Raw genomic sequence first — 26,250 nt, 5'->3', positions numbered from 1 at the left:
CCAATCCCAAAACATGTATCTGTTTCTCCTTAAGACACCAAACAATTTTATAGGATCCAGGTGTTTTGTGAATAATTTCATATTTTTTGCATTATATGTTAAGGAGTAATATATGGTAAAGTTATAATAGAATTAGTTATTTATAACTTAGGTTAAATATTATATATATTATATAATTCATTATATATTAATGAATATATTAATGAATTCATTAATATAATTATATATTAATGAATTATATATAGTTCATTAATAGCTTATGACATTCTTAAGCATAACTGGGTTATTTCTTTCTTAAGATCAATAAAGGATAAAATGACTAGTCACTACTAGAACTTATTTTAAGCTACTGATTGAACAATGATATCATAACAGCAGTTTTAAGTATCATTTGAATCTTCTTGGGCTTTAACTGAAATGCCAATGCAATTAAAATGACAGATATTATCCAGAAGAATTTAATGGAGATTGTTTTAACTGTGACCTTGAGGCTACAGTTGCGATGTAATATATGAAAGAAGAATAAAAGCAAAAGCAAATCCACATAAGCCAGTAAAACCAACATAATGATTTTAATTTTGTACTAAATAACTGGCAATGCTTAAAGAATACAAATTTGAATGAGAGAAGAAAATGAAAAGGATAAATGTCCCTTTAAATTCATTTAATTCAGAGCTCAATGCATGGTATTTCAAGAACTATGATTTTAAAGAATTCATGGTATATGTGTATAAACAGTAGTATTCGATTACTCATTTTACAATTAAGACATATTTGACTTCTTTAGGGCTTTTCCAATATGTTTTTTTTTATTTTTCTTTTTTTATTTTGCAGTTACTTTTAATGGCAAGTGTAATTTATTTCCTTTTAGAGAACTTGCTTTTTCTTTTAACACCAGTTTGTAAATTCCTTTTTTTTTCTTTTTTTTTTTTATTGATAAAAGAATAAAGAAAAAAAAAAAACAAATTTCCACCTCCTCCCAGCCTTCCCTTTCCCTCCCCCTCCTCCCACTCTTCTCCCCCTCCTCCCACTCTTCTCCCCCTCCTCCCACCCCTCTCCCCTTCCCCCCACTCCTCTCCCCCTCCCTCTCCAGTCCAAAGAGCAGTCAGGGTTCCCTGCCCTGTGGTAAGTCCAAGGTCCTCCCCCCTCCGGATGTTCACCTTCCAATATGTTTTTATTAAAATACTTGTAACTAACTCTTCTAGCAGTTTCTTTACATTCCAGGACATACCCATATGTGTGAATGATTTTCTTTTCTTTTCTTTTTCTTTATTTTTTTTGTTTATTATTTCTTAGTTGTTGAAAAAAAAATTTCTGCCTCCTCCCCATTTCCCATTTCCCTCCTCCTCCTCCCACACATTGCCCCCTCCTCCGACTCCCCTATCCCTCTCCCCCTCCCCCCCACTCCATTCCCTCTCCATCTGGAGAATGAAGAGCAGTCCAGATTCCCTGCCCTGTGGGAAGTCCAAGGTCTTCCCACTTCAATCGAGATAGAGTCAGAGACCCAAATGATTTTCTTGCTAAGTAAGACACATCCCTTAAGTTATAAGCCATTTTGTAAAATAATAACAGTTTGTGGTGTGTGTGTGTGTATTTTATATGTGCACTAGGAGAGTATGTTTACACATGTCCTTGATAGTGTTTTAGTACATGTATGTGTTCTTGTGGAAACCAAACATCAATATTGGGTACATTCCTTGATCATTATCTACTTTATTTCGGGAAACTTCATCTCTCCCTAAAGACGGGACTCACTGATAATGTGTCTGACTGGTCAAAGAGTTCAAGGTTTCCTCCTATCTTCCAATATTCTACTCTTAAGCACTATTGTTGCACAATACACTGTTACTTCTGAATCTAATATAGGTGTGACGATTCAAAAGCTGGTCCACATGTTTATACTCAATGACTTAACAAGCCGCATTCTCTACCAAGACATTTATTGTATGAGTTGTTTCCTAGGCATATGGTTAAGAGTTGTATCGGTTATCAGAAGCACATAATATGCCTGTACTTATATTATTACCAAGGCTCATTTCACTTGTATAAGATGGGATAACATTCTCAGCATTACTGAGATACTATGAATTCAACAATATTACCCTTATTTATCAGACATCGCAAAACTTTCATGGTGAAGAACAGATGTATTATGCTTATAGTCCTAATTTAAGTTACCACAAACTTATACAATGTATCTTATTACCTCAATTTGAGCCTGCCCAGAGCAGAGTTCAGTTGATTCCCTGCTTACAGCCTCACAGGCTACATTTAAGTTGTGCCTTTAGCTTAATGGCTTTCTGAAGGTCCTGAACTATATATCAGTCTCTAATTCAAAGCAATTCAAAGCACTGAGGCTGTGGCCAGAGTTCAGCTTCCTGTGTTTGAGGAATTAAGCTCTCTGCTTCCTTGTTTGCTGAAGAATCACTCTCAGACTCGAGACTTTGTCTGTATCCATTGCTTTTTTTGTGACCCACTTCCTTTATTACTTGAGATTGATCTCATGGTTCTTTTCTTTCTTCTATTTTTTCCTTCTCTTCCAATTAACATTTCAGCTTGTTTCTCTTCTGCCTTCAACTACAGAAAGTTTTCTACTTTTAAAGTCTAATGCAATTAAATTACATTAAGTATATCTCTGTTTTAACATCTGAAATCTGTATTTTTACCCAGAAATTTTCCTGTAGCATGATATCATACATTTTTGATTGTTCTCATAGAACCAATACTCTATCTGATGTGAAATTTTCCTTTTGTATACTTTGAAAAAGATTGGTTAATTAATAAAGAAATCTGTCTTTGACAATTGGGGCAGACTGAGAAGCCAATGATAATGGCAGTAGGATTTGTCTCTACTTCATGTACTGGCTTTTGAGAATCCTATTCTATTTGGATGCATACCTTCCTAAGCCTGGATGGAGTGGGGAGGGCCTTGGACTTCCCACAGGGCAGGGTACCCTGCCTTCCCATAGGACTGGAGGGGAGGGGGGAAGGGTGAGTGGGGAAGCAGGAGGGAAGTGGGAGGAGGGAAGGAAGTGAAAATTTTGATTGGTAGTATTTATAAAGTAATAAAAGAAGAACAAAAAAATTAAAAAATAAAGAAATATGGCTTGGCCTGACAGGGCAAAAGAATAGATGTAGGCAAGAAAAAAATTAAACTGAATCCTGGGAGAAAGAAGTGTGGGGTCAGAGAGAAACCATGTAGCTCTGCCAGAGACAGATGACAGAACATTAGCTGATAAGCCAAAGCCATGTGGTGATGCACAGATAATGGATTAAATTAATATGTAAGAGTTAGCCAATAAGAAGCTAGTGTGAATTGTCCAAGTGGTGATTAAATTAATACAGTTTCTATGTGATTATTCCAAGGTTGTGCAACCAGGAACCAACAAGTGACTATCCTGCCAATATCTGTCAATTTTAATTATTAGTGAGCATTAACTAGATAAATTATTCCAAGCTGAAACTTTAAATAAACTCAAATATATAACGAAAGTAAATATACTACTTAAATCTGGGCAAGGACTGGTTCAAATAGGTATAAACAAATGTGTAAAATTTTTTGTCTCACTTTTGTATTTCAAGAAATATATATATATATATATATATATATATATATATATATATAGAGAGAGAGAGAGAGAGAGTATACAAATTGCTGAGTTGACATATTTCAGATTAGGGAATAAAACATTGTTTATAATATTGAATTATGGTTTCATCTTTCATTATTTATTGCTCCTCTGAAGAGACAACCATCATTTTGACTTCCATCAAATAAAATATTTTTACATTTAAAAGATTTATATGGACAGAAACCTAATATTATGTTGCCACTGCATACTTTGACTTAATAGTATATTTGTTTCATAACAACAGAATAGAAACATTGATCACTGTTTTGCAGAAATCCATTTTATGAATATTCCTTATATTTTTCTTATACACTAGGTGGATGTTTGTTCTCCAGATAGATCTTTTATAAGCATACTGTCATAAATATTTTACATGGTTTGAAATCATATTGATATAATTCTATGTTGAATATATGTATAAATGAAATCTCAGTGTCATCACTAATAATTTTTTAATTAAACTGTTTCTGTACTGCCAGGATATGACTATAACTATTACACCTTTATAGCTATTTCACGTAATTAGCTTTAAGTTCCACTCGACAGGAATGGAAAAACACCTGCTACTGAAAAGCTAACTAATGAGACCTAGTGAGTTGTGTATCTTAAATAAGAACCTACTATGGTCACTTTATGAAAGCAGCCTAATTTTAACTGTATTGTAAATATTTATTCTCATACTACCAAAGAAATGTCATTAAAGGAACTTCTTTTTTCAAAAGACAGAAATCATAAAAACACACACACACACAACTTGTTAAAATGCAGGGACCATAGTGTGTCCATCCCAAAGGATACATCTACAATACAAATTTTGCACCTCAGACTTGGGAAACATCATGGAAGAAAGAAACGTATTGATTTTAAGAAATGGAAGTCAGGAACACTGCAGTGAGATTGTATCCTCCAGAAATGAGAAGGAAATTCCAAAAATAATACCCCAAAAATAAGGCTGCCTAAACAAAACCAGAAGTACACCATCAATAGATAGGCTGATGTGAAAGGAAGAAATTTTATTGGGTCCCACTCCTAGACAAATAACTATAGTCAATTAATTAATGCTGGGAGTAGGAGAAATAGCATTCCCCCTGGAGGAGCTCCCTATTTGGTTAACCAATACCAAGTTGTATATCTTTACATATGAGTATAGGCCAATATACATACATTATGTGTGTGCATATATGTTTATATTTACAAATATATGATTCTTAGCTATATTGTACATACAAATTATATAACAAAAGGTGTGTTTGTGTGTGTGTGTGTGTGTGTGTGTGTATCTTACATAAAAGATTTTGGGATGAATCAATCGGAAGCATATATGGGAGAGCTCAGAGGGAGGAAATAAAAAGGGGAAACATGTAATTACATTTTAATTTATAGAAAAGTATAACAAAGATAAATACTAAAATAAAATATTTCCCAAATATAACCTGAATGATGCAGGTTATTCTTCCACAACAAGTAAGAACCATTCTCAGAAAAAGTGAAATTTAAATAATTCTAATGCACAAATGTATCAGGAATTCTTATCAAAACAAAACCAACATAGTGCATAAGGAATTAGAAAAGGGCATCAGAGTCCCTGTAGTTGTCTGCATGTCTGTCAGTGTACCACATAGTGCATAAGGAAGCCAGAAAAGGCATCACAATTCCTGTCAGTGTCTGAGTATTTTGCCTGCATGTGTGTCTAAGTATCATATAGGCACATGGAATCCAAAAAAGGCTTCATATTCCCTGGATCAGAAGTTACAGAAAGCTTTGAATCATCATATAGTGCTGTGAATCAAACCACAGTATTCCAAAAGAGCAACCAGTGCTCTTAACCACAGACCATCTCTAATCACAGTCCAGCTTTCTTTTGTCTTTATCATACTGATTAGAGCATTAAACATTTTACATGAATATATTAGCTTATTAATTATAAATACATATAATTGATATAGCTTAATATATATATATATATATATATATATATGACTAAAAATTTGTAGCCACACACAAATTTAAATAATCTATTTTTGGCAGTGTGCATATTTTTATTAGTAACTTTCCAAAATAACAGATGAAGGTAATATGAAAATTCTTCTACAATAAAGGCTAATAGTCTCCAGTTATATTTAAACAACTAGCATGTACTGAAATGATATGTATGTACAGATTTCTTTTTGGTTTCACTTTAAGTATGAAGGAAGAATATAATAGTTATATCATGAGTATTTACAGCAATTTTTTTTTCTTCTCTCCTGTAAGATTTGATTAGGAAAAACAGTAAAATCCATAACCCTTAAGAATATTCATTTTATTAGTTTCTATTACAGGTGATATTTAATTGGTGTGGAAGTCCTTCTGTATATGTATTGCTTTTATTGGTTAATGAATAAAGATGCTGTGTTTAGCCTATGATAGAACTGAATAGAGCAGGAAAGACTGAACTGAATGTTGGTGGAGGGAAGGGTCAGGGTGAAGACTTATAGCTCTGCCAGAGACAGATGTGACAGAACCTTGCTGGTAAACCAAAGCCATATGGCAATACACAGATTTAAAAAAAAATGAGCTAATCAAAGATATAAGAGCTAGCTAGCAATAAGCTTAAGTGATTGGCCAAGCAGTGATTTAAATAATATAGTTTTTGAGTGATTATTTCAGAAATCTGAGCAGCCAGGAAACAAAAAAGTGGCCTCTCAACCACAGCTGCTTAGCATTAATTTAAAAAGCCTTGGTCAAAAAAATAATTACAGATACACAAGCAATAAAAAGAAATGCAGATGGAAAAGACCTCTGAATGGGTGATAGTGTTGAAAAAAATGTACATAGGCTTGGGAGAGAGAAGAAAAAGATTAAAGAGACAGTAAATATAATATATAAGAGCAAGACAGTCATAGATTAAAGGAGCAAATATAATACAGTAGATATTAAACTTGTAGAAAAAAATAAAGTAAGAAAACTAAGCCATGTAGAGATGGAATATACACAGAGAGTCTTGATTATGTACATTATTGTGTTTTCTTTGAATTTTCTTTGACTTTGAAGGACCTAAGTACAGAGAAACATCTCATAAATATAAACATATATGCTTTAGAGGTATATTGATTTCAAAATTTGGGTCTAAAGATATACTGTTTTGGAAAAAAGATTTTGCTTTTGTTTCCACAGAAGATGAGAACCAATGGATTCTTTCCAGGCTAATATGGTTTGGTGGACCAAGAGCCACTGAAAGGTTGTTGTAAACACTTCTAAATATTTCTTCACTCAACAAAAAACAGGAAGCAGTTTGGAGAGAACTATGCCCAAATCTCCTAAATTATTTTTTATTTACATTTAAGAGTATATGATATACATATGAATAATTTGCATTTGTATGGATCTTGGTTTGTTAATACAAATTTTAGGTCAATATATATGTACAGTATATATACACATATATGTAAATATATATATATATATATTCCTGCTCTTGATTAAGATATTGTATTGTGCAGCTTATTTTAAAATGTAATGTATAATTAATGAATATAGGTTAATAATCATCTATGATAGTCAAGCTTCTAGTCATGTTAGTTAGTCTTTCTAGATATATAGAGATATATTTCAGCTAAATATATATTTTTCAAGTCTTTCAGAGACCTTCAGAATATGGAATTTAAAATGTCTTAAGAGATTAAAACATTTTATGACAATGAGACACATCTGCTTCTGGCAGTATCAATCTACTTAAAAAGAATGATGGGCATCGAAGAGGCTCCTTACGGAATTTATTAGCCATTTTGGCAAGAAACTGTTCTTGCCTGTACTGTTTGATGTTATGTTGTGTGAGCTGGATGTGTAGGACCTACAGAGAGAAGGCTGTTGAATTTGCCTAAAGGTGAGATGGTACTTTGGGGTTCCTGCTTCATGAAAGAGTCTACGAGACATTCTGCAGGACACACCAAAAAAGTGCCTGACAAACTGCCAATATAGGTGGAACTGTCTTTGATATTTCCTACTTCATGGGAAAGTTTTCCAGACGCTATGGACCTGTAGGCTGAAGACAGATATTCCAACAACACAGAAGAACTTTGGATGACTGTCAATGCAGCGAGATGTCTCTGTCAATTCTAGAGTTTTGGAAGTTGATTACAATGCACTTTCTATTTACTTAATGTACATTATATCCTTCTGGGGTCTTTGATGGAGTTGAAGAATAGGTAGTTATAATTATAGTTTTCCTTAATTATGATAAAAGATAAAGTACATATAAATATAATTACTTTTTGCTTGATACCTGTTTTTAATATTTAATTTACTATGTTAAAGTTAAAAAATACCTTTTTATTTAAACAGAAAAAGAGAAATGGTGTGGAAAGTCATTCTGTATATGTGTTGTTTTTATTGGTTAATGAATAAAGAAGCTATTTTGGTGTGTGATAGGGCAGAATAGAGCTAGCAGGGAAAGACTGAACTGAATGCTTGGAGGAAGAAGGCAGAGTCAGGGAAAAGCCATGTAGCCCTGCCAGAGACAAATGTGATGGAAGATTGCTAATAAGCCACAGCCATATGTCAATACACAGATTAATAAATATGGGTTAACCAAAGATTAGCAATATGCTGAAGTGATTTGTCAATATAGTTTCTGAGTGATTATATCGCGAGTCTGCATGGCCGGGAAATGAACAAGCTGCCTCTTCCAACATTTAATCAGTATTTTTATTTCTCATTTGTATTCCAAGCTTAAAGAAGAGAGTGTGGTATCTACCATTCATGCTTCAGCTAATGCCTATCATACAAAAAGCCCTCAGTAAGTACCTGTTCAACTAATCACTTGAGTTGGACATTCATATCTCACACTTAGTTTTGGTGATCTTTGAGGAATCTAGGGCAGAAAGATATAAAGACCCAGAGGGGTTGGATTGCATCAAGAAAATGATGTTTTACATACGTAACAGTACATGTGAACTCATGATGATTTTGAAAAGTGAAAAAGATCTATGCAAGGCTCACCTAGGTAAGAGCACACCATAAAGGGCAGGTAAGAGTACATGTAATCCCACCACCAGCTGAGGCACTATTAGTATTTGCTGGCTACTGAAAGAGGAAGTATAAGAATTCATCTTTTTAAGGATGTGTCCTTTAGTAGGCTGGTCACACAAGGCAGACCCCAATCCCAAAATTAATTGAGCAAATGAATGTGAACTTGATTTAAAGAGGAGAAACAGAGAGAGACAGACAAAGAGAAAGAGACAGAGTTTAGTTGGGGGTGTATGCATGTGTAAAAGGGAGAATTATAGATTACATATAGAAACCTGGAAAACTGTATGACTGTGTTGGATTATTTTTCAGTAGAGAACTGACTTCGTGAATCATTGGTGATTTTTCCATGAAAGCACTGGCAACCACAGTTGAGTGTGCCTCTTCATTGCCCTCAGACCTTTCATTATATGGCTTAATAACCATTGTTAAGACTCAGTAATTTAAAGTTATGCTGTTTTTAAAATTCATGCTCTTATCTATCTCACAGACTTATCAAGAAACTCCTGTAGGTTTATGAGGACACAAGGATGAATTAGCAATAAGTTCTGCGTTCATTGAAAAATCATTTGTCTCTTGGAAGATCACAGTGAGAAGAGAAGTGGATTAGGGTCAGAAGTTATGTTTGTTTCCATGCCCCAGTGCGTGTCAGCTGAGTGGATTTAAACAGCTTACAATGATTTCTGAGCTGTCATTTCTTCAATAGCATAGGAAATAGGGCTGTTCTATAGACCTTCTCTTAAGGAAAATGCCACTCAACCTTCAATACTACGTCATCACATATTCCTGTGAGGAAAACATAAAGGACAACATGGTCATCTAACAATACATGGCACAGTGAATTCCCACAATGTCTGAATCACTGCAAATGACTTTGTAAAAACTACCTTTCTCTAGAATTTATTATGAATGAAAATGTGGAATGCAAACACATTTGCATTTTTAAATTCAGATCTCATATTTTAAAGCTTTCAAGTCATATTAACTTTGAAAATGCACTTTACATTAATTATATCTTAAAGAAAACTTCAAATGGACTTTCATAAAGTGCAGAGCTTCCCTTTCAATTCAGAGGTCAAAAATGGTCATAAAATAATCTTTTCTGAACCAGTGACTTCATGGAATCAAGGAAATTTCTTAGCAATCATATTTTTTTTACACTTTTATGAGTCTCTTCACATCAGAGTCTACTGGTTATGTAGTTAGAGATTGGATCACTACAGTTTAACACCTCCATTGAGAAATTAGCCTTGTCCCATTTTGTCTAACAAAAATGGAGAACTTTTATCATATTTCATTTTGTAATAACTAAGTAGTTAGAGGGTGAATTTAATAAGTCACTTAAAATTACATCATTGACTAATATGTAAAGAACAAAAATAATTACTAGGTATTTGATTAAAAATTGAAAGAAATTTAAATTATAAGAAAACCACTTATGCTACCATTACTTGTATTATTTCAGTAATAAGTTTAGATTTTTTTCCGAGATAAAGGCAATATTATGCTATATTGCATAAGTGAAATGATGGAAGGCCTTCAATAAGCACATATAACAGTTTCTTGTTCATCCATTCTGATATCATCAAAACTAGTTCCTTCTGTGGCAGATATGAATAAATACAGAGACCCACAGATAGATATTATGGAGAGAATGAAATACTTTAGAGCACTCAGTCTTAAATGAGTTTCACCCTCAACTCCCAGCCTCCAGGCTCAGGGAACCCTGAAAAAGAGGAAGCAGAGAGAGTTATAAGAGCCGTATGGGATGGAGACACCAAGAAAGCAAGGCTCTCCTAAATCAACATAATCAAATTTCATATGAAGTCACTGATTGAGGCAGCAGCATACAAATGGCCTGTGTGTGTCTGCACAAGGTCCTCTGCATATGTTATGACTTGCAGTTTAATGTTCCTAGGGGATTCTTGAGTATGGGAACAAGTTGGTCTCTAATTTATATGCCTTCTCTTGTGTTCTTTTCCTTCTATTTGACTTGCCCAACTCACATTTGATAGGCTTTGTATTATCTTATTATATTCTATCTTGCTATATTTTTAAATAATCAGAATAGGTTAGTCTGTAGAAATGATTCCTTTAACATTATCTGATTATATTTAATTATATGATACCATTTTTGAATATATGATCTATAGTATCCCTAAAAGAATAATCAAGGAATATAAATAATGTATATTTTAATATTACTTATCAATTTACAATATTAAAATATTTTCTGAACAAATAGAAAGTATAAAGTCACCACATTAAATTGAAAGGCTATTATCACACAGTACAGCTATTAATAATGTTAGAGAAAAGTAAATATGAACATTAATGTGGGAAGAGTGAGAAGAGACAGAATGGAACAGGAAATGTGTGAAAGAATAAATGAGGAAAAGAAGGCAGGAAAAGAAGGGTGTCAAGGATTTTAATTTTAAATTAAGAGTATTTGTATTATTAAAATTCCATAGGGCTTTGGTAGCTAAATAACAAAATGCATGTTGATATTGGAAACCTAAGAATATTCAGCACATGTTACATTCATGAATGCTGTAACTCACAATCAAATACCCTTTCTCCATACTCGGCATGCTACTAAACGTATGATGTCTACAGCATGTTCATGGTGAGGGTTCATTATAGTAAGATGTTTGTATTTGAATTATCTGAAAATCTTACTTTCTTTTTGACAATCCTTAAAAATAATAAAGATATATAAGGAATCTTCTGGAGAAACCCTATTCCCCAATATTATTTCAAATTATGTGCGAAAACTCTGGGAGAACTGATATTTCTAGTAGCATGTAAAATAAGAAGAACTCAAATAGGACAATTTACACTGAGGCAGGAAGCATGCCATAATCGTTCAAGCCAATGCCAAAACATCAGGGAAGACAGTATAGTAAACGATAACTGTGGCAATATTTTAATAATTTTATCAATTATAATGAACTGATGAGTCAATAAATACAAGCATGGACCTTGAAACATTTGGTTCTGTGGTAGAAAGCACGTTGGCTATGGTACTGTAATCTACCATAGAACAAAGGGTGAAACTGCTTACAATTGTGCCGTAAATGATTATCATATTTAGCACAAGAAATCTGTCATCTGAGGACGATAGAAAAATAATAATAAAATAATAAAAATAAAGTAATTTTAATGCTTATTTTCTCTTACTTCTTTCATTTCATTTATAGAATCATTGATCTTTTAGGAAACAATTGTCCATAATTTCAAAGGCAGTCTCAATGCAGCTCCGAGAAAACATAAACTGCAGTGAATTTATGCTTCATAACAAATAAAGGTCTGATATTTAACTTTTTCTTAAACTGTCTTCACCTTGCACGTCCTCTGATAAATGAGCCTATCTTTTCCAAGCTTTCAGGCTTTTCAAAAGCAGTCGACTGTGACAGCCACCTCGCAAACTAGCATTTATAATTGGAAAACAAATTACTTTCTTATTAGCAATTTGATATTAACTGAGCAGCTTCAAAAACTAAAAGAAAAAAACTACAAATAAGAGGTTGTTATTAAGCGCCGTGCCCTAGTGATGTTAAAATAAGTATATCAAATGAAATTTATGAAAATGATTACAAAGTTTGACACATGCTTATATTATCTTCATAATTGTTCTGATGTTAAACCCACTCAGCGTTTATCTTAATACACACATGCTCAGTAACGAATCTGTCCTGTGCGCATAGTAAGCATGCTTGCATGAGTTATTTCTGTTCTCTACTCGGATTATAGCATGATAAGCTCTTTCAACTTCCTGGTGCCTTGGCCTTTCCATAATGACGGACTATAACATGGAACGGTGAGTCAAATAAACACTATCCTAGGTTGTTATCATCAGGTCATTTTATCACTCCAACAGGAAAATGGGTCTAAGAGAGCCATCATACGTCATAAACAGAGTTAAAACCATTTTGTGTGGCTTTCTTGTGCCTGAAAGGCAGATAGAGGAAACCCAGTTCATAAGATATTAGAGAAGGTCAGAGTACTCCGGGCTTTTGCTGTGGATGGACCTTTTTTTTTTTTTGATAATTTTATCAAGAGTTTGGCTTTATTCTGCTGTGTGCTTCAAACATGAGTGAAGTTGAAATGAGAAACTGTGGAAATGTCAGGACAGGAAGATTTTCTAAGATGGTGCTAAAAAAGCAGAAGTCACTATCAGAGATCAGCACTAAAAAGAAGTCTGAAGGGTTTTACTAGTATAGTAGAGAAAATCTCTTGAGGACAAAGCCTCCCATTGGAGACTGCATTTGTAATGATCTGAATATGTTAAAAAGGAAAACGCCTAAGATGGTATGCCTTTCTACTCCTTGACAGCAAATGCCAAAGGAGAAGGTAACACAACTTTGGTCCAAAGGGTTTATGCTACATTCTTGTTGGGCAGCAGAACTTGACAATGTTGTTAAGGTGATCCTATTCTTGTGAGCATCCATGAGGCAATCCTGAGGGGATGGGGGATGCACTGCTGAATACAGTCAATATGTATAAACATTTTAGCCCCTACAGAGAGTTCCTGAAAAGATGTGACAAGTTGTGAAGGTGAAGTCTCAGCTAAAGTGAAGATCCTTAATAAAAGAGATGCCAGGAGAGACCATGGGGCATCCATATAGCTATGGCCATGAAGTGGAGTTATCATAACCCTCAGAAAGAAGTCATACCCTGACCATAATACAAGGTAAGCTGAACCTAATAGAAGAGAAAACAGGGACTAAACTTGATCCCATTGACACAAGGAATGTCTTTATGTACAAGACACAGTATAACAGGATTTAAAACTAACAATAAGTGGTGTCCTATGAAGCTAAAGTATTCTCTCTACCAACGTTTACTGCCAATTGACCAAAGCATAAGCCTTCAGAATAAGAAAGAAGCTTTGTGAATTATACATCTGATAAAGAGTTAGTATCTATAATATACAAATCATGGGAGCGAGAATACCTGAAATTAAGAAAACAAGTAACTAATTTCAAAACAGATTATAGAATCATACAGATAAATCTCAAAACCTGAATCTTAAATGCCTGAGAAACACTTTTTAAAGTGTTCAATCTTTAACTATGAGTAAAATTTAAATAATAAAAAAGCAGATTTGAGATTCCATCTTATTCCAGTTATATGACCAAGTCAAGAATACTAAAACAAATAACAGCAGATGACAGCAGAATGTGGAGAAAGGGAAACACATTTTCATTGCTGGTGGGAGTGCAAGCTGAAAAAAATCAATATGGAAATTCTTGTGGAGTTCCCTCAAAGAGCTGACAAGTAACTCTACTCTAATTTCTAGCCATACCACTTATAGACATGCACCCTAAGGACTCTACATCTTACTATGTGGATACTTCCTCATTTGTATTCATTGATGTTCTACTCTTAATTGCCAGATATTTAGAAACAGCCTTAATTCCAATAAGGTGCTATTTGTAGATAAAAAAATCTTTTACATTTTCATAAAATAAATCTAACTAATAAACCAGAAGAAACTAAATGTGTAAACAAATGCAATGCTATAAACATTAATATATGGTTGAACATAATGTCTAATCACTGTTTAAACATGATTTTTCTTGGATAAATATATTGTTCCTATGTCATTTCAGTTCCTTGAAACTGAAATTTTAATTTATGTGATCTTAAAAAAATATAATCTTTGAAATATTAGATCTACCTTGTTACTATAGAGTATTGAATACATCATGTTATAAAATATCAGTCTTGGTACAGTTTTGGTTAACAGGGTTAGTCACATATATTGAAAACCTTCACCATGTTTTCCCAATTGAAATATTTATATAAATTCAAAAGATAAGAAGAAAATAAAACTAGATTTGTCAGATCAGAGCTATTTTACCTAATGAAATAATGCTGAATGTTTTCAGCTATTAAGTTTCTTTATGGTGTTAAATGGGCAACCAGGTCTCTTAATTGCCATAACCTGTTAGATTATACATGACTTTACTTTTATCACTCCATTTTGAAAAATAGAGGGAAAAAGTCATAGGAAAGAAACATTGTTAAAACCACACCAAAAGTAAAAGATAAATTTAGATATTAAAACCATGTTCCATTGGTTTTTCTCTAGGCACTCTCGATTAGTTTTCCTGAATTTTAATGAGTACACCAGTTTATCCAACTTATTCTGACACTGGGAGCTAATGGAAATGCTTTTGTACTAATCAGTAGATCTGTCTATGAGAAAATCAACCTATTCTGAATAGATTCAATAAGGTAAGAAATTAAATTTAGTGACTGTTGAAAGAAATTGAGAAAGAGGAAAATCAGAAAAGCTAGTTACTTCTTGTTTTAGGAAGCCTTGCTAGGAAAACTGTGAGTGTGTAATTGACACCGACATTGATGTATGGCAAGCCTAACTGCAGGTTCCTCACAGAAGAAAATGAAGTCTTGAATCCTAATTCTGTTACAGTAAGGAGTGCCACAAAAGGCATATTTCTTTTATATGTTGTCATTGATGATGGCTCACATTAATGAAAACTCACACTCCCCAGTGACAGGCACTGGGCTCAATTTTTACACGTTTAAGTCACATAGTGCTGTGCAAATGACCTCTTTATGTTCCTACTGTCCAGAAAGCTCAGAGAGGTTAATTAATTCTCAGTCTTCTACTTGTAAAAGATTAGAATTCCAAGGAAGTTTCTCTGCATCTGAAATATGTGTTCTTTGTCTAGCAGATTATTAATACCACAATTTGAATGAAAAATGAAGGGGAAAATGGCCTTGGAGTTGCATAAAACAAAATTTCTTCCCAGCAAAGGAAAGTAGCAAAAATAAAATACTATTCAAAATAATTTTAGCACAAATACTGAAAATAATTGTTTAAAGCAAAGTTAAATTAATAAAACCTGACCATTTTAGTAGCTTAAAAATGATTGTTGAAGACTAGAATAGGAGAAAACATATAATTCACCATGTATTTTCAAATAAATATTTTCAGTAATAATATTAATTGTTAAATGTATGCCCAGATTATAGAGGAGATTTCCATACAAACAATAGAATTTAACAGAGAGAATAATGTCTCCTGAAGGCTATACTATAAGAGTATTAATACAAATATTCTTTATCTGTGCATATGCATCCTCAGTAAGAAATGATGCTATAGTTTCTGTATGAGAAGAAGGAAAGAATTATGTAAATAAAATAGCTGGATAACATGCAACATTTGGGCCATTATACTTCTATATGAAAATGTCTCTATTTATTCTGTGATTGATACTATCATAGCTGTATTAAATAATATTTTAGTTTGTGAGATCTGCATGGGAGAATGGTAAGCATACTTGGGTTTATTTTTGAAAATTAAATTCATGACAGAAAAAAATCTGAAAGAAAATAAATGTGTCTGCATTTGAATAAAGTGTCCTATGTTCATTATTGAAATTTCTTGTCATCATGGTTGATTGAGAATGAATAAATAATCAGGCGGCCTTGGTGGCTCAAAGGTTAGGTACTGGTGGCACACACTTTTAAGACAGAGACAGTAAGATCTCCATGAGTTCTGAGGGCAACCTGTTCCATAGAGTTCCAGGACAGCCAGGTTTGCATGGAGAAACCAAATCTCAAAACAAAACAAGAAAGAAACAAAAACAAACACAAACAAGAAAATGAATGAATGAACATGAGAGAGCATCTAAATAGGAGGTCTCCATCAAATCCCAGCCCCATCAGAGCTCAGGGAATCCTGCAGGGACTGTAAGAGTCAGAGGGCACAAAGCTCCTCTGCATATATAATACAAATATTACTTGGATGTTTTTATGGGACTCCTGACTGTGAGAATGGATGGGTCTTTGAATCCCATGCTCTCCAGACTCATTCTTACTTTTGGGTTGCCTTGTCCAACTTTGATATGACAGTCTTTTCTAATGAGAGGCAGAAAGGAAGTAGATCTAGAGGGGAGGGAAGGTATGAAGGAACTGGGAGGAACAGAGGGAGAGAAAAATATGATCAAGCTATATTGCATGAGAAAAGAATCTCTTTTAAATAAGAGGAAATAATAAAACAAATGAATAAAACAACAAAAAATAAACATCTTTTCTTTAAAAATATCTAACATCAATTATTTTACCATAGAACTTAAATATTAATATGTAAGTGGTTTTGTCTGATAATATGAGGAATTTATATAAAAACCAAGTAGACATTATAAATATAGTAACTTGTTTCCAAGCTTTTAAAATTTAATATATCTGCTTATGAAACAATAATATGTTCTTTTTTTTCTAAAAATATAAAGTTAAAGTAGTTAAGGATGAATGGACATGTGAACCATGATAGTACACCATACCATGTATGTTTTCTAGCTATGTAATATAAAGTCCAAAAAGAGAGGTACCCAAACTAAACAATGATGTAAGTTGTAAAAATAGAAAAATACAACATGTTGATAAGAGGTTCATTTATATGCAAATAAATAAAATTTATCTTGTTGGTATAAAATAGAATAGCAGCCACAAAATGGGGATGCTTTATAGCTGTGCTTAATTTGAATAAATATCTCCCAAAGGTCCCTGTGCGTGGGAATTGGAGCCAACAGTAGCACTAAGAGAGGAGGTTGCTGAGGCCTAAGGGAAGTCCTTACTAAGAATACATTTCAAAATATACTTTTGGAGTGAAATGTGTGATCTATGCCTGTCCTCTTTGCTTTCTGGCTCCTGAGATAAGAAGCTTGTTCCACCATGGTGCATCTACCATACTCCCCAAATATTATACCAACTGTTTCTGAACCTAAACTTCCAAATCATAAACCGTAATACTGTGTGCTGCCACACTGCAGATAGCATTCAGAGCCTGTACGTGTTATACAAGTGCTCTCCTCTTGCCTCCAGCATCCATCCAGACTGAAATGTGAGTTTTCTTCATTTAAACTGATCACGCAGGACTTTGCTAGAGTCATAAAGCTAACTAAAACAGTTAGATTTAATCCAGAATGTAGAAATGAAAAGTAAAAGAGAGGGTATAGGGAGGAACTATAAACACAAGTTAGAAGCATCCTTGCTCAGTGTTGATCTAGAGTTTTATTTTAATCTATATGCTTTTTAAAATGCTGAAAGTTGAATTTGGTACATTCTCTAAAAAGCACTGACCCACTGAATCAATTCTTTAAGTGCTAATCTAGTGTGTTATCATGTCTATATTACAGAGTTATATATAAAATTGATGGATAAAACAGAATAATAGAGTGTAAGAAATTCACTTGAAAATATGATTTGATGAGTTAAGTATTATAATACTGTGGGATGGAAGTCAGTTTTTTACATATTATTCTTTTTGAAGGAATACTTCTGATCAACACATGTAACATAGAAACATGACTATTACAATCAGAAAATATTTTATTAATAATGGGTGAGAAGTTGATCTGTTTGTGTCATACATCTAAAAATAATGGGCAAATTTTCTCTAGCAATAGTCTTTATTTAGAGTTTACATTTTTTATCTGTTGTATCTTCCAAGGAAAATATGACAGATCTATAGCAAATTCCAGTTTTTTATTCTGACCTTTTGGTACCACATGGAGAAATATTTTGAGAGGCATATGTAATAACAACAGTGCATCAATCTCAAATGTTTAAGAATTGCTAATTTTAAAAGATTGACTCCTGTCTTTGTAAAAACATTCTATTTGAGTATGAGTAAAATCATAATGCTCCAATCATGCAGGTTCAAGCAAATGTTTAAATTAGCATATTGTAAAGATTCATATTTAGAAAATATAAATTGGTTAAAATAATTTTTAAAAGTTATATGAATGTAATTTTATCATTTGCTCTAACTTGAAACACAAATGATATTACCTTTAAAAAATCAATATAAAGTTTTAAATAAAGTGATTTTTGACATATACTTAATAAACCAAATATTTTTTCAGTCAAATATATTATGCAAATTTAAATTAAAGTGTTTTTGGCCTATGTGAAGGAGTGCAGTTGGCCATAAATGTAACCAAATATATAATGATTTACATATATATATGACATTGGAAAATTTAGTCATATTTCTATGTAAGCCCAATTTCTTAAAAACATATTTATTGCTTCTGATTTGAAGAAGAATGCTTTCTCTCTCACACACAGGTTGAATATTTGGTGAAACTATTTGGGAAGGACTAGGAAGTGAGATTTGTTGGAGATGATGTCCCTGGGATAAACTCTCAGCTCCTGACCCAGTGCCATAGCTATATGCCTGATGCCATGCTCCCAGCCACAATATTCATGGGCTCACCCTCTGTGCTATAAGCTCCAAATTAAATTATCTGATTCGTTGTTTCTTAAATTGCGTTAGCTATATTTATTTGTTTTTTTGCCACAGCAAAATAAAAGTGATGACAACATGTATCAAATGTGATTCATCCATACAACATTTGTCCTGAACATGATTATTATTATTATTATTATTATTGGTTTTTTGAGACAGGGTTTCTCTGTGGTTTTGGAGCCTGTCCTGCTCTTGTAGACCAGGCTGGTCTCGAACTCACAGAGATCCGCCTGCCTTTGCCTCCCGAGTGCTGGGATTAAAGGCGTGCGTCACCACCGCCCGGCTCTGAACATGACTATTTTAATAACACAATAATCCTTCCAGTTAATGTTGTCATAATGTGAACATAAATTTCTAAGATCAGTAGGTCTACTAATATAATTCATTTTCTTGTTTGATGATCTGTACATTTATAAACACTTGGTTGAAAAAGCTATTTATTATTTGTTTCTTTCTTTAAGAATACCATAAAATAACAAACATAACTGAACTCACAGAGTTAGTCTATAATGTCCCATTTAATATCTTATTTAGGGTTTTAGATTACTATCATGAAATTTTCTATTATATAAAACGTTTATATTTTGAGAACATTCAGCTGCTTCCTGTGAAAAAAATCAATAGTCATTTTGATTATACAATATTATAGAGGAGAAAATGAATGTTTATGAAGAGTGCCTTTCAGAAGAAATATCACCAATCAATTATAAGCAAAATGTTACTTACTTTCAGAATATTGGTTCTATTTTATAGAAAGCACACTAATGGAAATAAGGCCTCTCACATTTTGCAGTAAGGATTAAATAAGCCTAATCCACAGAAAAAAGTGTTTGAACTTACTTATTGTCATTTTTGTTTTGTCTTCATCTCAATTTTAATGGTTTTTATGTATTCATTTAGTTTTTCTGCTAAAGCTATCACAATTATTCTTGGCCAAATGCCTAGAATCAACAACAAATGGTTGTGTATATTCCTGAACCCTTGCCTTTCTTTTATTTGAAAGAGCCTTTTATATTCATAAAAAAATTTCAGAAATCCTGTCTGTCCTTGAGAGCCATACAATCATTAATTTGAATATTTCAAAGAGAAAAAAAATGGTGTCTAAAGAGAAGAGTCATTAACTGCCCAAGGTGCATCACAATTTTAATTGACTATTTTTCGAAGTCATTTGCATGGCCAATGGCTATGCAGAAAGTCTTTTGCTAGTTATACTATCGAGGAAGGGGTTACTAACTACAATGTAACATAAAAGCTTGTTTAAAGGGAAAATAAATAAATTTATTCTCAGCTTCAGTGTTTCAGTGGTCTACATGAACATGCAATGTTAACAGTAAACAAATGACTTGTGTTCATGGGTATCATTAATAGTTTGGGAAAGCTTATTATTGTGTTTCATTTTCCTGAAGTGGTTATACATATTGCATTTGCAGCTGGTATACAGGAACCTACATGCAAACTATGCTGCCACGTCAGTGGGTCAAACTTCTATATTTCTTAGACCCTTTATTGTAGAGATTCAGACCACAAGGACAATTCCAGCTCGTAAGGGAAGAAATCTTCAGAGCCAGCAAATTATATTGAGTTCTGTCACTCTCAATCTAACCTTTATGAGAGCCTAGAGACAGGAACATGGAAAGAAATGCCATCAGGCAGAGGAAAATCGCCAAAGTGTGTGGTCATAAAATATCTTATGGCCATTTGTTTCTATCACCTAATACGTCATTCAGATATTTTCTAATACTGTTCATTGGGAAGGTGTTATGAACTTCATTTTCTCTACAGGAAATAAGAGAGGTGATTCAATGACATTGAAAAGAACAGAAAGTAAAAGGGAGGAAGATTTTAATCATGAGGAAAAAAGAGTTGTGTGGAAAACTCAAGGGGCAAAAGAGAGAAGAAAGCCGACAAGATAAATCATACAAGAAACGAACTCTAAAGACACTTAAGAAAGTCATCAATCTGACTACAGGACAAGGCCAGTCCTGGCACCCTCTCCACTTTACTTAGGGTCTTAGCCTGGGTCAGCCTTGTGAATTTCTGGGAATTTCTCTAGTGATAGGTATCTTCCTAGCTCCATAATAACTCCCCTAATCAAGATATCTCTTTCTTGTTCTCCATTTCTGTCCTTCCCCCATCTCGAAAATCCTGCTCTCACTAGTTCTTCCCCTTCCTCTTCTCTCATCCTCCTCCCCTCCCATAGAACCTATATCCAGCAACTGGGGAAGCAGATGCAGAAAACCACAGTGGACCCTTGGCCTGAGCTCCCAAAGCACAGTCGAAGAGAGAGAGGAATAAGATCAAAAGCAAATAGGTCAAGACCATTATGGGGATATCTGCTCAAACAGTCTACCTGAGCTTGAGAAAGCCCTCCAATGCTACCCTGACAGTGGGGGAACCAGCAGAGACAAAACTAGGCCCTCTGAATGTGGGTGAGAGTTGTATGGTGGGGCACATTGGGAGGCCACCGGCAGTGAGACTAGGATTTTTCCCTACTGCTTGTTCTGGCTCATTGAAGCCTGTTCTCTTTGGTGGGATACCTTGCTTAGCCTAGATATACTGGGAAGAGTCTTTGTCTTGCCTCAAAACAATGTGCTAGATTTTGTTGACTCCCCATGGGAAGCCTTACCTACTCCTAGGAGTGGATGAGGGGGCTGAATGGGCAGTAGGAGGGGTAAGATGGAGAGAGGAAGAGGAGGAGAGGGAGTGGGAAATGGATTTGGCATGGAAAATAAGAGAAGATAGTTTTTGGTTTTGGTTTTCTTTTTTTAAAATATAACTACAGCACTACTCAGAACCATTCACAAGGAACTGCTGTTATTTTCTGAATAAGTAGGACGTTCTGATAGTGATGTAAGTGGGAAGCTAAGCATCGCTCTCCCTTCTAATTACTAGCCTTTCCTTTTGGTCCCTTACATCCAATCATTTGAAATTGTCAAGAACCTATCTACCAAGTTAATATGACAGATAATAAATTATAATAAAATATTTTTGCGTTGATTTTATTTTATTAAGTTTTTAATTTATTATAATTGTGTATTTATGTGTATCTGTGCATATATGAACATTAGGGCAGGTTGGTGCCTGTGAAGGTTAGGAAAAAGCATTGGATCCCAAGATCAAGAGTAAAAGGTAATTGTAAACCACCAAACATTAGTACCAGGAACTGAACTTAAGTCCTAAGCATCCATCACTGAACTTAAAAAACAACTTTGCAAAAATACTTGCTTTTGGTACAATGATAAATAGTATGACGAGAATTTATCTGAAATAATGAGGCTTAGTGCATCATCTTAGTAAACAGTATATGCATTGGTTGTGGATAGTTAAAAAGTAAAAAAAAAATGGGAGGAGAATAATTTTATTGATACAATAATGAAAAATAAATAGGGTTTTCTGTAGCAAAAGAGTTGATCAAGCAATCATTCTGTAAAATGTACTTTCACCTTAACTGTGACTGGCAAAAAGCAAAATCCTGGGAGACATAAAGTATTTATTTATTATTTTTGGATTCCTTAAAATATATGTTATGTAAATTATTCATTTTAATAGCCAAATGGAATGAAAGAAGCACAGATGCTTTCACACCTGACAAATTATAGACCTAATTATAACCTCTAATATTCTAAACTTTAGACAAAAATAAAATATGGAATATTTTCCAACTTTAGATAAGCAAATATTTATGTAGCTACACAGAAATTAAGAGTAAATTGGTACTAAATATACTCATTACAATTTAAAATATTTCTCATTGAGGAGTGGTATGAGGAAATGAAAATGCTAGTCATATAATCTAATGAGACTATTGTATCACGTATATTTGTCAATACATATGATAGAGATATTTCTACACTTTTATCTCAATAATATCAAGATTGTCAATAAAATTAAAAATATAGAAATATTTTAATAAACACTTAGGTTAGGGTGAATATATTTCAATCAACACTCAGAATTTCTAGATAAATTGCCTACTTCCACACACTCTGAAATATGACGGAAAGAATTAAAAAATTGCTATGTACTTCAAAGGTCAGGTCAATAACTTTTGCACAAACATAGTTTGGTATACACATTTCAATATCAATTTTTAACTTTTTATGAAATAAGAAAACCGTTCTTTAAGCATGTGGAAAGGCTAACTATTATGTGATCAGGGATTCCAGAATACAGGTAAATAACACCTGGTCATAAAAAGGATAGAAGTGAAATTTTTTCTAGCTTTGAAGTGTCATGGATTGTTTTGTATTAGGTAATGGATAAGTGCTCAAGATGTATTTGATAATTAAAGTGCAAAATCCAATGTGATACTCCAGATATTTAGAATGACTACGCTTAGGAAGTTAGAAGTTTGTTGATGTGTTTATAATTTGAGTCTTTTAAATCTTACTGTGTGATACAAGTTATTTGTAATAAAGTTTTATATTTATTTCTATTTTTATGCATGTGGAAAACAATTTGTATATACATCTGTCAGCCACATGCACAATGTCCACAGAGGTCAGACGAGTGTGGTGGATCTCTAGGAACTGGAATTTCAGAGAGTTGCTAGAAACTATGTGGGTATTAGGAAGTAAACCTGGTTCTTCTGGAAGAACAGCCATGTTCTTAACCACTGAAACATCACTGTATGCATTATGACAAAATTTTTAATGAATTCAGAATTTTTATTTTCCTGTGAAATGAACAAATAGTTTTATATGTAACCAAATGAAGATTCATACACAAGAGTTGTCCAATAATGCCCATGCTTCTTTATTCAGAAGATCCCCAAATTAACCCACCCAAATGTTCATTTGTAACCAAATCAACAGATTATGGAGAGAAATGTTACTCACCAACAAAATGCAGCAAGCTGCTGATTCATATAAGACTGTGAATGATTTTTAAAACCATTTTGCTCAGTGAAAAAGCCAGAAAGAAAAGAAGGTATTGTATTGAGTCATTTGGAATATGTGAATGTTTAGAAAGACTTAAACCAAGAAATCATACAGATTTAGAAATTAGGAGATTAGCTAGGATGGTTATGGTAAAAACTGCCATGGATGCTCAAAATGTTTATATATTAAGAACATATGTGCTGTGTTCTTATACAGAAGAGGAAGAGAGAGAAGAGGAAGAATGAGGAGAAATAAAAATAATGAGAGAAAAAAGAGAGAGAGATGAAATTTTGCAGGGAGTATGGTGGTAGGATAAGGAGCAATTGAAGACATATTTCATCAGAATACATTACACACCAGTATGAAATTCTCAAGCAAAAAGTTTAAAAAATAAAAACAAGATACCTCAGAACCAAAAAAACCCATAAATATTGAAACTGTATCATTTCAATTCATCTGAATTTATGTGAATATAATTTATGTGAATATAAATTTCATTATTAATTTCTGAAACCCTTTATAAAGCATATTGTCTCTAAGTTTCATACACTTTGGATATTCTTGATAATTGCATTTTTTATTTTGTTTTAGTTGTGTTTTAGACACACTGATTTTGTCCTTAATATAACTTCTTCAGATCTCCTTCTTTATCTTCATCATGATTGATAATTATAGTAAATATCATTCATGATTAATTTTAACTTTGCAGTTCAATATTTTTCTATAAAACTAAACTTAATTAGATTTGTCTAAATGTATTATTTTATATTGTTCAAAACCATATTCTTTAGTTATTTCTTATATAAATGCTTTGCTTTCAGTTTAAAGTATTTATTTGATATCTAAGTACTTCTTTCCTTGTGTGAATATGAGAATGCTGAGGAAGAATCATACACATTAATATTAAAGAACATATACTCAAAAATTTCAAATAACTTTCTTGAGCCTCTCAAGCTAGTTGTTGTTTTATTCTATAAACTACTGAAATACTGCACATTATGATCTCCTTATTTAACCAATTTTGCAGTCCCTGTTTCCTATTCTCTCTTTATGCACTCTTTCTTTCCATCTTTTTGTATCTCTCTCTCCTAGTATGTGGTCCTGGTAACATTGTAGCCTTTAATATATTTTGTTTAACTGATGCATGTATATTTCAGAAGAATGACAGAGGCAGATTATACCACTACAAAATAGTGTGCCATCAGGAACAGAAGAAAATCTAAGCTAAGAATTTTTTATATTGCAAAATATTAAAAGAAATTGTTACATATATATTATTACATATATACATTTCAAGATGTTATATATGTTATCATGATTTCCTTAAAAATTCTGTATTTATGTGATCTATTTTTGTTAAATATAACCTATTTGCCTTTCATGTAAAATATTTCTTAAAATCTAGTGGGATCAAATTATGCATAATATTATTGAATATTACATGATTAAATAATTGCTGTATATCTCATCTTACAAAATTTCATATATTGATAAACAGTGAATTTATACTAGTTCTGATACAATCTATTTACTGTAAAATGGCCTAAAATGTTCTTTTCATATTACTAGACATAACAGTGTGACTAATTGTGGGATTTAGTAAAACTTTCCCTACCCCCTGATGAGAAAATTGGGGAAAGGGTGACCTCCTCTTGACAAGACAATAAATCAAATTCTATGCAGTGCAGGTCAAATTCTTGGTAAAAGCCCAAATTGTATCACCTTTCTGCTGAAAATGTTCGCATAATTCCAAGGTTTGTCTTAAACATCAAAGTTTAGGTAGGTTCCATCCACCAGGCCTTCTATGAACTTGTCTTGCACCTTCAATTTATCATTTTTTCTCATTTACATATTCACTCCACAGAGTTAGAAATTCATCACTGCTTGTTGCTTTCACAATGATATCTCTCATTTTTGTCATTTCTTGCCAGATGTCGCTGGTTCTATATCAACTCACCCTTTATGCCTGTATTTGAAATGTTACCCCTTTCTCATCAAAGAGCTCTGATTCTAAACAATGTGGTCAATAAAGCCATGATAAGCATACAGAATAGTTCTAGTAACTTTCCCTGAGTGCCCAGAAGGCAGAAACTCTTAGAGCCTCAAAGCCAAATGGGAGCTATTGAATCATGTCTTTGAACATGCTAAACAAGAAAAAGGAATCATTTTTCCCTGGGCAGTTCTTGGGCAGACAAAAGAATTCACCCCAGAGGATTAAAAAAGGTCTATGGATACAGAATTCATGCACCAGGATAATATAGGAAATTCTATATTATACACAGACTAAAAGACATTGTAAGAAATTTTGGGTAAGTTTTGCCTTCCGGCCAATTTAATGAAACTAGAGTTGCTCTTATGTTGAGAGAAACACCACCACTTCAGTATAATGCACAATATATCTAGTTTTTCCATTGCAGTCAAATGCCCAAATGACCTGCTATAC

At 33.2% G+C, this 26,250-nt stretch overlaps 1 protein-coding gene across 1 annotated transcript in view; it reads right to left on the bottom strand.

The window, feature by feature from the left end:
• Positions 1–26,250, bottom strand: part of Csmd3 (CUB and Sushi multiple domains 3) — a 944,903-nt gene that overhangs the window by 819,082 nt on the left and 99,571 nt on the right. The gene's annotated exons all lie outside the window — the stretch shown is intronic.

This window comes from Microtus pennsylvanicus, chromosome 2 (assembly GCF_037038515.1).
Source record: "Microtus pennsylvanicus isolate mMicPen1 chromosome 2, mMicPen1.hap1, whole genome shotgun sequence".
Taxonomy (NCBI): Eukaryota; Metazoa; Chordata; class Mammalia; order Rodentia; family Cricetidae; genus Microtus; species Microtus pennsylvanicus.
This window is presented reverse-complemented; position numbering and strand designations above follow the sequence as displayed.